The sequence below is a fragment of the Mastomys coucha genome, unplaced genomic scaffold (genome assembly GCF_008632895.1).
Source record: "Mastomys coucha isolate ucsf_1 unplaced genomic scaffold, UCSF_Mcou_1 pScaffold2, whole genome shotgun sequence".
Taxonomy (NCBI): Eukaryota; Metazoa; Chordata; class Mammalia; order Rodentia; family Muridae; genus Mastomys; species Mastomys coucha.
Genome location: NW_022196902.1, coordinates 26304292 through 26317570, shown reverse-complemented (window position 1 = coordinate 26317570; position 13279 = coordinate 26304292). Strand labels below are relative to the sequence as shown.

General features: G+C 37.1%; 1 protein-coding gene across 3 annotated transcripts in view; it reads left to right on the top strand.

Annotated features, from left to right (window-relative positions):
• Positions 1 to 13279, top strand: part of Clvs2 (clavesin 2) — a 103213-nt gene that overhangs the window by 35962 nt on the left and 53972 nt on the right. The gene's annotated exons all lie outside the window — the stretch shown is intronic.

Here is a 13279-nt window from a genome sequence, read left to right as displayed (position 1 = left end):
ATAACAACAAAATGGTTAACATTATGACATTATAAACATAATGATGATTTGACAAAGGATGAATATTTGTTTATATGTCTATTTAACAACAGTTGTTAAAGAAGAGGTCTTCTGAATGTGGGATAGTGGGAGGGTAGTTAAGTAGAAGGGATAGGAAGAAATTATATATTTATGAGTTAATTAATAAGCATTCATATCATGAACACAATGAATGGAAGAAATCTCATGGGAAATGTTGTTCTAAGATGGGCAAGAAAGGTAAGCTGAAGGAATCTGATCTGATAGAGCAAAATTGGATGTTCTTTTAATTTGAAGTGTATATTATGAGTAGTTGTCTGGTGCCAAATAGTCCTAAAAACATACTTACAAGTAATAGTACATGGACTGGGCAGATAACATTTAAGAATATATATGTAAATGTACATGTCTGTATGCAAAAAAAAATTAACAAAACATGGGCCATACATTTGAAGGAGTGTGGGGAGGGGTATTAGGAGGGTTTGGAGAGAGGAAAGAGAAGAAAGAAACATAGTGAGTGTAATTAACAAAGTTAAAAATGGATAAGGAAAATCTAATGTGTCATTTACTGTATCAGGGTTTCATTATACCTATACTCAGGAAGAGAGATATTTTAAAGAATAAATAATTTATTTTTAGAACATCATTTTTTTTTTTTTTTTGGTTTTTTGAGACAGGGTTTCTCTGTGTAGCCCTGGCTGTCCTGGTACTCACTCTGTAGACCAGGCTGGCCTCGAACTCAGAAATTCTCCTGTCTCTGCTTCCCAAGTGCTGGATTAAAGGCGTGCACCACCACCGCCCAGCTAGAACATCATTCTTTATCTGTGCATGTAAGTGTACATGAGCATGAGTGCAAGTACTCACAAAGCTAGAAGAGGGCATAGTGTCCCCTGGAGCTAGACTTATAGGTAGAGCGTCTCCCAACATGAATTCTGGGAGCCAAAATCAGGCCCTCTGCAAAGACAAATCGTTCTCTTAACTGCTGAACTATTTTTCCAGCCTGAGTTTAGAGATTTGTGTCACAACCTACCATAGAGATAAGGGAATGTCACATAGCCCTGGTGAGGACATAGTGTGCAAAATGGCAGGACATATTTTCTCTACATTGTTTCCTATCTATTTTCTTTCTGTCCTTACTTCTTTATTCTTTGTCACATGCCACTTTGCCATTTTTTTTTTTTTTTTTTTTTTTTTTTTTTAGAATGGGACAAGTAGATTTGTCTATTTCCTGTCACTTACCTTTTTACAAACTGGATGTCCCATACCTTTTTACATACTAATCACCCTACACAGGCTATCTCAGCAGACACTCTCCCATTCCTTTCAATAAAGGAGAAACAAGGGCTTGTCAGACTGTACTCAGAGCTCATATGGCTTAAAAATGATGGAATGAAGTAAAGGTTTAGACAAAAATAATGGTTTGAGACCTAATTGAGAAAGAGAATTAAAACCTAGTATTGAAAGAGAAATTGAGTTGTTCAGATTAAATATATCTTGAGAAAAGATTTGCAGAAAAAGATTTACATTGTTTAAGCTCTAGGTAATTTCTGCCCAGAATATTTATATACTGCAGATTATCAGAGGAATATCTTTATGAGAATATCAAAAATTCTTCTGTGAAACAATCTCTTAGAAATGGCTCCATAAAGAAGGCTGAATTATAGTAATTCTGTGGGTTCACAGGATTCCACTCCAAAGCAAAAAAACCACAGACAACTAACACACTGGGAAAAAGAAATTGGCCTTTTACAGGAATGAGACCCTTTATTGGTTATCCAACTCAGAGTGGTCAGCCTTGAAACTGTATACACACCAACAATACAAATGGACTCAGCAGGTTGCAGTTATGTATAGTTGTGTATTTATACATATATATGTAACAATAATAACCAAGAAAAGAGGCTATCAAATTGAGTATGAAAGGACATGCGAAGGGTTTTAGGAAGTGTAGTTGGGGCAGGGGAAAAATGGGGAACTAGAGGGAGGAAAGAGAGTGAAGTGATACAATTCTATTTCAACTGGAAACATTAAAAAATCATCATTTTTTTCTAAAATCTGGTCAAATATTGCTAAGTCAAAAATAACCATTTGCATGCTTTAACAGTTTGTTTTCTATGTACTTTTAATATTAATAGTTAGGCTTATATAAATAGAAAATTTAATATTAAAACTTTAGAGCCTACTTCCAGCCTTCATCTGCACCCCAGAGCAAAGGCTGTGGCACAGATCTCAGTACCCAAATCCCACACAGAGAGAGCTGGACTCTTAGGAGTGCTGTCACTCCTAAGTTTATAGTTCACAGGTGAGACAGCCACTTTTGCTCAAATAACTGGCCAAGGAGGGACCCACCAGGAGACCACACAGCACAGGAGCCAAGGAAGAGCTGGCGACAGGATCCTTCCAGTCTCCATCTGCACCCTGGAGCAAACCCTGTGGCACAGCTCTCCACAACCAAATGTCACCCAGAAAGAACTGATCTCCTAAGAGTGCTGACATACCTAAGATCACAGGTTCACAGACCTACAAGAGGGACAGGCTCCAGTCAGAGATAGAGAGAGCAACTAACACTAGAGATAACCAGATGGTGAGAGGCAAGTGCAAGAACATAAGCTACAGAAACCAAGGCTACTTGGCATCATTAGAACACAGTTCTTACACTACAGCAAGTCCTGGATATCCCAACATACCAGAAAAGCTAGATTCAGATTTCAAATCACTTCTCATGATTATGATAGAGTACTTTAAGAGGGACTTAAATAACTCCCTTACAGAAATACAGGAGAACACAGGTAAACAAGTAGAAGCTATTAAAGAAGAAACACAAAAATCCCTTAAAGGATCACAGGAAAACATAACCAAACAGGTAAAGGAATTGAACAAAATCATTCAGGATTTAAAAGTGGAAACAGAAACAGTAAAGAAATCACAAAGGGAGACAACCCTGGAGATAGAAAACCAAGGAAAGAGATCAGGAGTCATAAATGCAAGCAATACCAACAGAATACAAAAGAGAAGAGAGAACTCAGATGCAGAAGATACCATAGAAAATATTGACACAAGAGACAAAGAAAATGAAAACGGCAAAAGCTCCTATCCCAAAACATCCAGGAAATCCAGGACATAAAGAGAAGATTAAACCTAAGGATAATAGGTATAGAAGAGATAGAAGATTCACAACTTAAAGGGTCAGCAAATATCTTCAACAAAGTTGTAGAAGAACACTTCCCTAACCAAAGAAAGAGATGCCCATAAACATACAAGAAGCCTACAGAACTCCAAATAGACTGGACTAGAAAAGAAATTCCTCCTGTCACATAATAATCAAAACACCAAATGAACAAAACAAAATAAAGAATATTAAAAACAATGAGGGAAAAATGTGAAGTAACATATAAAGGCAGACCTATCATAATTGCACCAGATTTCTCACCAGAGACTAAAAGCAAGAAGATCCTGAGCAGATGGCATACAGACTCTAGAAGAACACAAATGCCAGCCAAGGAAAACTCACATACCCAGGAAAACATACCCAGCAAAACTTGCAATTACCATAGTTGGAGAAACCAAGATATTCCATGATGAAAACAAATTTATACCATATCTTTCCACAAATACAGCTCTACAAAGGATAATAGATGGAAAACTTAAACACGAAGAAGGAAACTACACCTTAGAAAAAGCAAGAAAGTAATTTTCTTTCAACAAACCAAAAAGAAGATAGCAACACAAACATAATTCAACCTCTAACAACAAAAATAACAGGAAGCAAAAATCACTGGTCCTTAATATCTCTTGACATCAATGGACTCAATTCCCCAATAAAAAGACATAGACTAACAGACTGGATATGTAAACAGGACCAAGTATTTTCCTGCATACAGGAAATACACCTCAGTAACAAAGAAAGACACTGATTCAGAACCTGGGAAAAATTTTTTTCCACGTAAATGGTCCCAAGAAACATGCTGGAGTAGCTATTCTAATATCAAATAAAATTGACTTTCAACAAAAAGTTTTCAAAAAAGATAAAGGACACTTCATATTCATCAAAGAAAAAAATCCACCAAGATGAACTCTCAATTCTCAACATCTATGTTCCAAATGCAAGAGCACCCACATTCATAATAGAAACTTTACTGAAGCTCAAAGCACACATTGCACCTCACACAATAATAGTGGGAGTCTTCAACACTCCCATCAATGGACAGACCATGGAAACAGAAACTAAACAGAGACACAGTGAAACTAACAGAAGTTATGAACCAAATGAATCTAACAGACAGTTCTAGAATATTTCATCCTAAAGCAAAATAATGTAACTTCTTCTCAGCACCTCATGGTACCTTCTCCAAAACTGATCATATAACTAGTCACAAAACAGGCCTCAACATATATATACAAAGATTTAAATAATCCCAACCATCCTATCAGATCACCACAGACTAAGGCTGATCTTCAATAACATCAGAAACAACAGAAATCCCATATATACATGGAAGCTGAACAATGCCCTACTCAGTGCTAACTTGGTGAAGGAAAAAAGGAAGAAAGAAAAAAAGAAAGAAAGAAAGAGAGAAAGAAAGAAATGAAAGACTTTATAGAATTTAATGGAAAAGAAGGCACAATGTACCCAAACTTATAGGACACAATGAAAATAATGCTAAGAGGAAAACTCATATCTCTGATTCCCTCCATAATGAAACTGAGGAGAGCATACACTAGCAGCTTGACAGCACACCTGAAAGTTATAGAACAAAAAGAAGCAAATACACCCTGGAGGAGTAGACAGCAGGAAATAATCAAACTCGGCTGAAATCAATCAAGTTGATACAAAAGGGACTATACAAAGAATCAACAAAACCAGGAGCTGGTTCTTGGACAAACTCAACAAGATAGATAAACCTTTAGCCAGACTAACCAGAGGGCACAGAGATAGTATCCAAACTAACAAAATCAGGAATGAAAAGGGAGACATAACAAGAGAACCTGAGGAAATTAAAAAATCATCAAATAGCTTATACTCAACAAAACTGGAAATTCTGGATGAAATGGCCAATTTTCTAGCAGATACTAGTTACCAAAGTTAAATCAGAATCAGATAATCCATCTGAACAGTCCCATATGCTCTAAAGAAATAGAAGTTGCCATAAAACTCTCAAGAACAAAAAGCTCAGGACCAGATGGGTTTTGTGTAGAATTCTATCAGACCTTCAAGGAAGACCTAATACCAATACTCTTCAAACTATTCCACAAAATAGAAACAGAAGGAATACTGTGCAATTTGATCTATGAAGCCACAATTATGTTAAGCCACAATTAAGGCTGCCCACTCTCTCCCTATCTAGTCAATATAGTATTCAAAGTTCTAGTCAGAACAATTAGACAAAAAAAGAAGGTCAAAGGGAAAAATTGGAAAGGAAGAAGTCAATATATCAGTATTTGCAGATGATATGATAGTATACTTGAGAGACCCCCAAAATTCCACCAGATAACTCCTACAGCTAATAAACAACTTCAGCAAAGTGGCTGGATAAGAAAATTAACTGAATAAAATTAATAGCCTTCTTCTACTCAAAACATAAACTGGCTGAGAAAGAATTTGGGGAAACAATACTTCACAATAGTCACAAATAACATAAAATACCTTGGTGTAACTCTATCTAAACAAGTGAAAGGTCTGTATAACAAGAACTTCAAGTCTCTGAAGAAAGACATTGAAGATCATCTCAGAAGATGGAAAGATCTCCCATGCTCATGGATTGGCAGGATTAATATAGTAAAAATGGCTATCTTGATGAAAATGATCTACAGATTCAATGTAATTGCCATCAAAATTCAAACTCACTTCTTCATAGAGTTAGAAAGAACATTCTGCAAATTCATTTGAAACAGCCAATGACCCAGAATAGTGAAAACTATTATCAACAAAAAACCTTCTGAGGGAAATCACCATCCCTGACCTGAAGCTGTATTACAGAGCAAGAGTGATAAAAAGTGCATTTTATTGGTACAGGAACAGGCAGGTAGATCAATGGAATAGAATGGAAGACCCAGAAATGAACCCACACACCTATGTTCACTTGATTTTGACAAAGGAGCTAAAATCATCCAGTGGAAAAAAAGACACCATTTTCAACAAATGGTGCTAGTTCAACTGGCAGTAAGCATGTAGAAGAATGCAATATGATCCATTCTTTTCTCCAGGTACAAACCTCAAGTCCAAGTGGATCAAGGACCTCCACATAAAACCCAATATAGTGAAACTAATAGAAGAGAAAGTGGAGAAGAGCCTCAAACAAATGGGCATAGGTGAAAATTTCCTGAAGTGAATTTCAATGCCTCATGCATCAACAATTGACATATTGGACTTCATAAAATTAAAAAGCTTCTGTATGGCAAAGGATGCTGTCAATTGGATAAAACAGCAATCAACAGATTGAGAAAGGATCTTTATCAACTCTACATCCTTTAGAGTGCTAATATATACAAAGAATTCAAGAACTCCAGAGATCTAAATAACTCTATTGAAAAATGGAGTACAGGGCCAAGGTCCTCTCCTCCCATTGATGACCGGCTTGGCCATCCTTTGCTATACGCATGCTGCTGGAACCATGAATCCCCCCATGTACTCTTTGGAAGGTTCTATGCCCCAGTATAGGGGATTGCCAGGGCCAGTAAGCAGGAGGGGGTGGGATGGTAAGCAGGGGGAGAGGGGAGGGAACAGGGGATTGTTTTAGTTTTTTTATTTTATTTTATTTTCTTATTTTATTTCATTTTTCTTTTTTTTTCTTTTTTTCCTTTTTGGAGGGAAACCTGGGAAAGGAGGTATTGTAAGTAAGAAAACATCTAATAAAAAATATACATTATCAAAAAAAAAAAGGAAAATGGAGTACAGAACTAAACAAAGAATTCTCAACTGAGGAATATGGAATGTCAGAGAAACACCTAAAGAAATGTTCAACATCCTCAAGTCATTAGGGAAATGCAAATTAAACAACCCTGAGATTCCACGTCACACCTGTCAGCATGGCAAAGATCAAAAACTCAGGTGACAGCAGATGCTGGCGATGATGTGGAGAAAGAGGAACACTTCTCCATTGCTGGTGGGATTGCAAGCTGGTACAACCACTCTGGAAATCAGTCTGGCAATTCCTCAGAAAATTGGACATAGTATTACCTGAGGACCAGCTCTACCACTCCTGGGCATATACCCAATAGTACTCCAACATATAATAATGACACACGCTTCACTATGTTCGCAGCAGCCTTATTTATATTATCCAGAAAGTGGAAAGAACCCAGATGTCTTTCAAGAGAGGACATTTTCTATACAGAAAATGTGGTACATTTACACAAGCTATTAAAAACAGTGACTTCATGAAATTCTTAGGCAAATGGATGGAACTAGAAAATATCATCCTGAGTGCCATAACCTAGTCACAAAACAATACACATGTTATGCACTCACTGATAAGTGGATATTAGCCCACAAGCTCAGAATACAGAAGATACAATTCACAGTCCACATGAAGCTCAAGAGGAAAGATCAAATCCTTCATTCCTTTCTAGAAGGTGGAATAAAATATTCATGGGAGGAAATATGGAGACAAATTGTGGAGCAGATACTACAGAGTAAGCCATCCAGAGACTGCCCTAACTGAGGACCCATTCCATATACAGAAACCAAACCCAGTAACTATTGTGGATGCCAAGAAGTGCTTGCTGACAAGAGCTTTTATAGTTGACTCATGAGAGGCCCTGCCAGAGCGTGAAAAATCCAGAGGAGGATGGTCACAGCCAACCTTTGGACTGAGCATAGAGTCCCCTACAGAGGAGTTAGAAAAAGGCCTGGAGGAGCTGAAGGGGTTTGCAATCCCATAGGAAGAACAACAATATTAACCAACCGGATCCTCTCCCCAATCTCCCAGGGATTAAACTACCAACCAAAAAGTACATATTGAGCAACTTATGGCTCCAATCATATATGTAGCAGAGGAGGGCCTTGTAGGGCACCAATGGAAGGAGAGGTCCTTGGTCCTGTGAAGGCACAATATCTCAGTGTAGGGGAATGCCAGGGTAGGTATGCGCGAGTGGGTAAATGGGTGGGGTGCAGAGGGGAAACTTGGAAAGCAGATAACATTTGAAATTTAAGTAATAAAATATCCAATAAAAAATCCTTTAGAACCCCAATGTAATCTTTCTCAAGTAACAGGAATGACATTTCTTTTATCTTTTTTTTTGTGGTGTGTGTGTGTGTAGTTTGTGTTCATGTATGCATACAAGTACACATTCATGTGAGAGGGCAAGTATCTTTGGGGTCTAGCTCAACTGTAAAAGTCAGAGGGTAATGTTAATTGTTCATCCTTACCATTCTTTAAGTTTAATACAGGCTTCCTGCTATGTATCCTCCTTATCTGGGCCCTAAGATGCTTGGGTGTTTTTCTTCTCACCTTTGCACAATTGCATTAGGATTACACATATGTGCTAATGTGTTGAACTTCACATGTTTTTGGAGGTTTCAGTCCTCATACTTTTGTAGGATGAGCTATTTCCATAGCCCATCAATACTATTTATTGACATTTTAGGATTACATATGGAATTGTCTGCCAGAACAAACAGATCTAAATCAGTTTTAGCAGGTCTGCACCATAGATGCACGTGCGTCAGTCTGTATAAAGGGACAATATTAAAGAGAAGAATTTGGGAATCATAGAAATCACATGGAATACTCTGTCAGATTATTTCTGCATAGTTTTAAGATTCAGCTTCTCTATGTACACAGAGCACAACCTAAAGAACAAACTCTGTAAGAGTTTGCAACAAGGATCTTTTGAAATCCAGTTGAAGTATGCATGAGAACCTTGCTTGTATAGCAGCTGTTGACCATAGGATTGCTATTGTATTTTTAATACACTGTTCTGTACATAAAAAAGAATTCAAATACATGAAAGGTATGTTATTGTGAAAATCTGAAGCAATTTGAACACTTTAAAATGTCCAATGGGCTGTGATAGCTAACCTTGACCACAGTACTGACTGGATTTGGAAAAACATCTGAAGTTACTAAAACATACCTGAGGGAGCATCATGAGAGCAGTTACAGAAGGAAGTAACCCTGAATGTGAACAACAGGATCCTAGAGACTGAGGACATGGATAGACTGCAGAGAGAAAGAAAGCCAATGGCTAGTGTGTGTGTGTGTGTGTGTGTGTGTGTGTGTTACATGTCTGCTTCATGGCCTGAGATGCTCTGCTTTACTTTATTGCCCTTGTCAATATGGATTAAAACCTCTGAAACCAAATAATTCCCCTCATATGTTGGCTCTCTCTTGCATCTGCCACAGTGATGAGAACTCTGATCAGAGCCTTTCCTAATATATTTCATTTATATAATTTGCCTTTTCTTGACATCCACTTTGTCTTATGAAATTGATTTTTTTAAGAGCGGTGCTTTCTTATATTGTCTGCAAAATTCATATTTTGTTAGTTTATCTTCAAAGGAAATGGGTTGAACACTTATATCATTTTGAAGTTAATATGTTAGATTATGCTCCTCATACCTACACTCAGATTTTGTCTACTGTCTTTGTCAGCTTACATAAGGGGGAGGGGGGATACTGAAGCCAGCCCTCAAGAGAGGCCAGCCATGCTAGTACTTTAGTCTTGAACTTCTAAGCCCTCATGACCATGAGAATTGAGTGGTGTTTAAGCCAAGTTATGTGTACTATTTATGATATAATACCCAAAGTAAGATACTGAGGAAGAAAAAGAATATTTTTTCAGTATATCAAATATCATTAGAAAGAGCTGATAGAATTTCCAACTATTATGTTACTTTAAGTTGTAAAATGGTTAATAGAAGTGCTAATAATTTACCAATGGTGCTGAGAGAGAAATGCAATTAGATCTTTGTTAGGAAAAAAGCCTAAGTAAACATGAATAGAGGACTTTTAAGAAGATTAAAAAAGAAAGGGAATGTACTATTGAGGCAGTATGTGTTGAGGGACAGGGAAAGAAGTAATTATATTTGTGATGTATTCTAGCTATAAGAAAGCAGCCTATTTCAGTTATATCTTAGCATTTGTTGGTTGTCCATTGCCAAATGATCAGCCCTGAATATATACAACCTTGTATATATGGGTAAAATAGCAACTGATAAAAAAATGAAGAGACCATGAGTTTGAAGAAAAGTGAGGATGGATATGTTGGAAAAATTGGAGCAAGGAAAGTTGGAATGAAAATACACTTTCAAAAATAAAATAAAAAAGTAGGAAATAAAATTTTAGATTTCACTTGAGATGAAAGTAGAAGGTCATCATCTTATTTTTCCTGCTGTGATAAAATACCCTTGACAAAAGCAACTTAAAGGGGTTCCTTCTGACTCACAGTTGAGCGGTACTTTGTATCATGGCAGGGATATCGTGTAGCAGGGGCTTGAATCAATTGGTCACATCACATCTACTACCAGGAAACAGAGAATAATGAAATTCTGTTTCTTCTCAGCTTCCTTTCTCTGTGTATACAGTTCAGGATCCTGTTAGAAATGATGCTGCCGACAATGGCTATATCTTCCCACCTCAATTAGTGTAATCAAGAAAATCTCTGACAGGCATGCCCAGAGGCCCATCTTTCAGCTGATTTAAAATTTTCTCATTTCTGACAATTTACAATAACCACCATAACCACAAACACTGTACTTAAAATTCTAAAATAAGACTTTTCTCAAGTGTAAGTTTTGATTTTAGTAGTTAAATCTAGTGATTTTTTTTTATAAAAGATGATTTAATGAGAAGTGTATTTAGCAGTTGCAGTATGCTGCTATTTTATATTTTCCAAATACAGCCTGATTATGGCAAATATAGGTACCAAGAAGGTTGTGAATCAAAGCACAGATTGGTGAAATAGATTTTGTCTAAAGTGCATTGCAACCGGACTCTATAATTATCTACTCAATCTGTGTATTGTGACCTCCTTTGGAGCTGAAAGATGATTTCACAGGAGTTGCATTTAAATATTCTGCAAACTAGATACTTACATTGTTATTCTTAACTAGTAAAATTACAGATATGAAGTAGCAAAAAAATTATCTTATGGTTGGGAGTCACCACAACATGAGGAACTATTTTCAAGGGTTACAACATTAGGAAAGTTGAGATCCACTGATCTACATGGGGAATGAATGTTAGCTCTGAAGAAACATTGCCTTATTTTAGTTTAGTGCTTGTTACCTCTGAATGATTTTAGGAGGCCAAAGAGACCACACTAAAAACTATACAGAAGCTCTTGAGAAAGGATGCAAAGTTATCACTAATGCATGCCTTGTCTTGTCATATCCCTGTAGTATCACTTTCCCCTCTTTTATATAGAATTTTAAGGGGGCTGTTAATAAAGTGTGTAAATTTAGGTCTTTTGTTACTCAGCACTATCTGTGCCTGATCTTAGATTTCTATCTTTGGTCCTTTGCAGCTATTAGAAGAGATTCACTGAGTAATGTTTAATCTTCAGTGAAATCCCAGTTACCCAAGAACATTTCCTAATGTTCTGCTTTAATGTGCTCAGTGCCTTGGCACTGTGAGGCACGAATGAGTCATTTTGAAGTCATGCTTTCTGCTAACACTATGTTGTTCAGACTCCTATGTGATTGCTTCCTTCGTGATGCATAAAGGTCAGCTAGACCTTTGTTTACATTTCCCCAGATATGCTTCTCTTTGCCACTTTCCACAATTGGAAGTCAGTCCTGAAGTCTAGCTGTTATTGGACTGACATGAGCTCTGAGCAGATTTGCATGAAAACATTCATTTCTTCTGTGGCAACATCTGAGGCCCAAACTAACTCAGCCCAACTAAATAAAGTAAGTCCAAGGGTCTCAAAAACTGTATCAGTTAGCTTTAGAATGGGCTCCAAAAATTTTGCAAGAACAATCATAATCTTCTCTGAATGTTTGTCACTGAGTTGTTCATAGACTGGAGGAAAGGGGTGTTGCTACTCTGTGAATGTCCTCTGTGAGGATAACTGATCCCACAAGAAAATGCCAATCTGGATTTCTCTCATGTCTGTTAAAAGAGGTAGAAATTTGGGGAGGTTAGTTAATAGACAAAATGATTCACTTATGCAAGATGAGTCTTTTCTAAGGATCAATCATATAGGATGACCAAAGTAAATAATGCCGTAGTACCATAGTGTGCTTAAAATTTTCTAAGAGAGCAGACTTAAGTGCTCTTAACACACACACACACATATACACACACACACACACACACACTCATATACACACAAACACACATACACACAAAAACATACACACATAAACATACACAAATACTATGGGAGGTGATTATATGTTAATTAGATTTATTATTATTTCACATTATATATATCAAATCACTCAGTTGTATCATACATATGGATACAATTCTAATTACCAGTTTATATGTTCAATAAAGCTAAAGAGAAAAAAATATGATCCTTTACATGTTTTTCTTTTCTCCCAGAAGATTGTAAGGGAGTGAAGCTTCAAAGTCTGCTACTAACGTATCTCATAATGCACTGAATGTATTTCTCTAGGGCATATTTAACGAATCACACTGGCCTCACTAAAAAAAGAGACTTAGCCATATTGTTCTTCCTTTCATACTTGACTTAGCACTATAGTATTAAGTAAGGATATATCTATAAAATGATAGTCTAAAAGAGCATTTAATTAAGAGTATGTTATGGATTGAATAAATAATGCTCTCCTATAAACTAATGACTTGACTGTTTGGTCACATAGTAGTCCTGTTTTGTGAAGTTGTGAAATCAAGAAGTGAAAGGAGATATGCTTTTGAAGTACATTATTGTGCCGCGTCGATCACCCTGACCAGCAGGGAAGAAAGACTAGCACACCAGTTCCTTCCGGCAACAGTTTACTCAGGAGCTGTTAGTTACATGAGATGTGAGGGTGTGCCCCCGAATGGTCTGTGAGTGCTGCTTAAATACCCTTCGTAGGACTGCCCATGAGCCCATACCACCTCTTGCGCTATCATTGGCTACAGAGTCATGACGAAAGATCAGGCCACTGGCAGGTGCAACCCTCTTGCCAAATAAGGACTTGTTTACTCCTTAGCAGAAGAATGGCAGGCACCATCTTCAAGGCGCGGCAGCGCTCTACAGTTCCCCCTTTTTGTTTTAATAGGATAAGCAGTTACTGCTCGATCAAGTGAGTTCCATTACGTAGGATCTCACGATCAAGGGCAGACAGGCTTAAACCATGGCACTCACT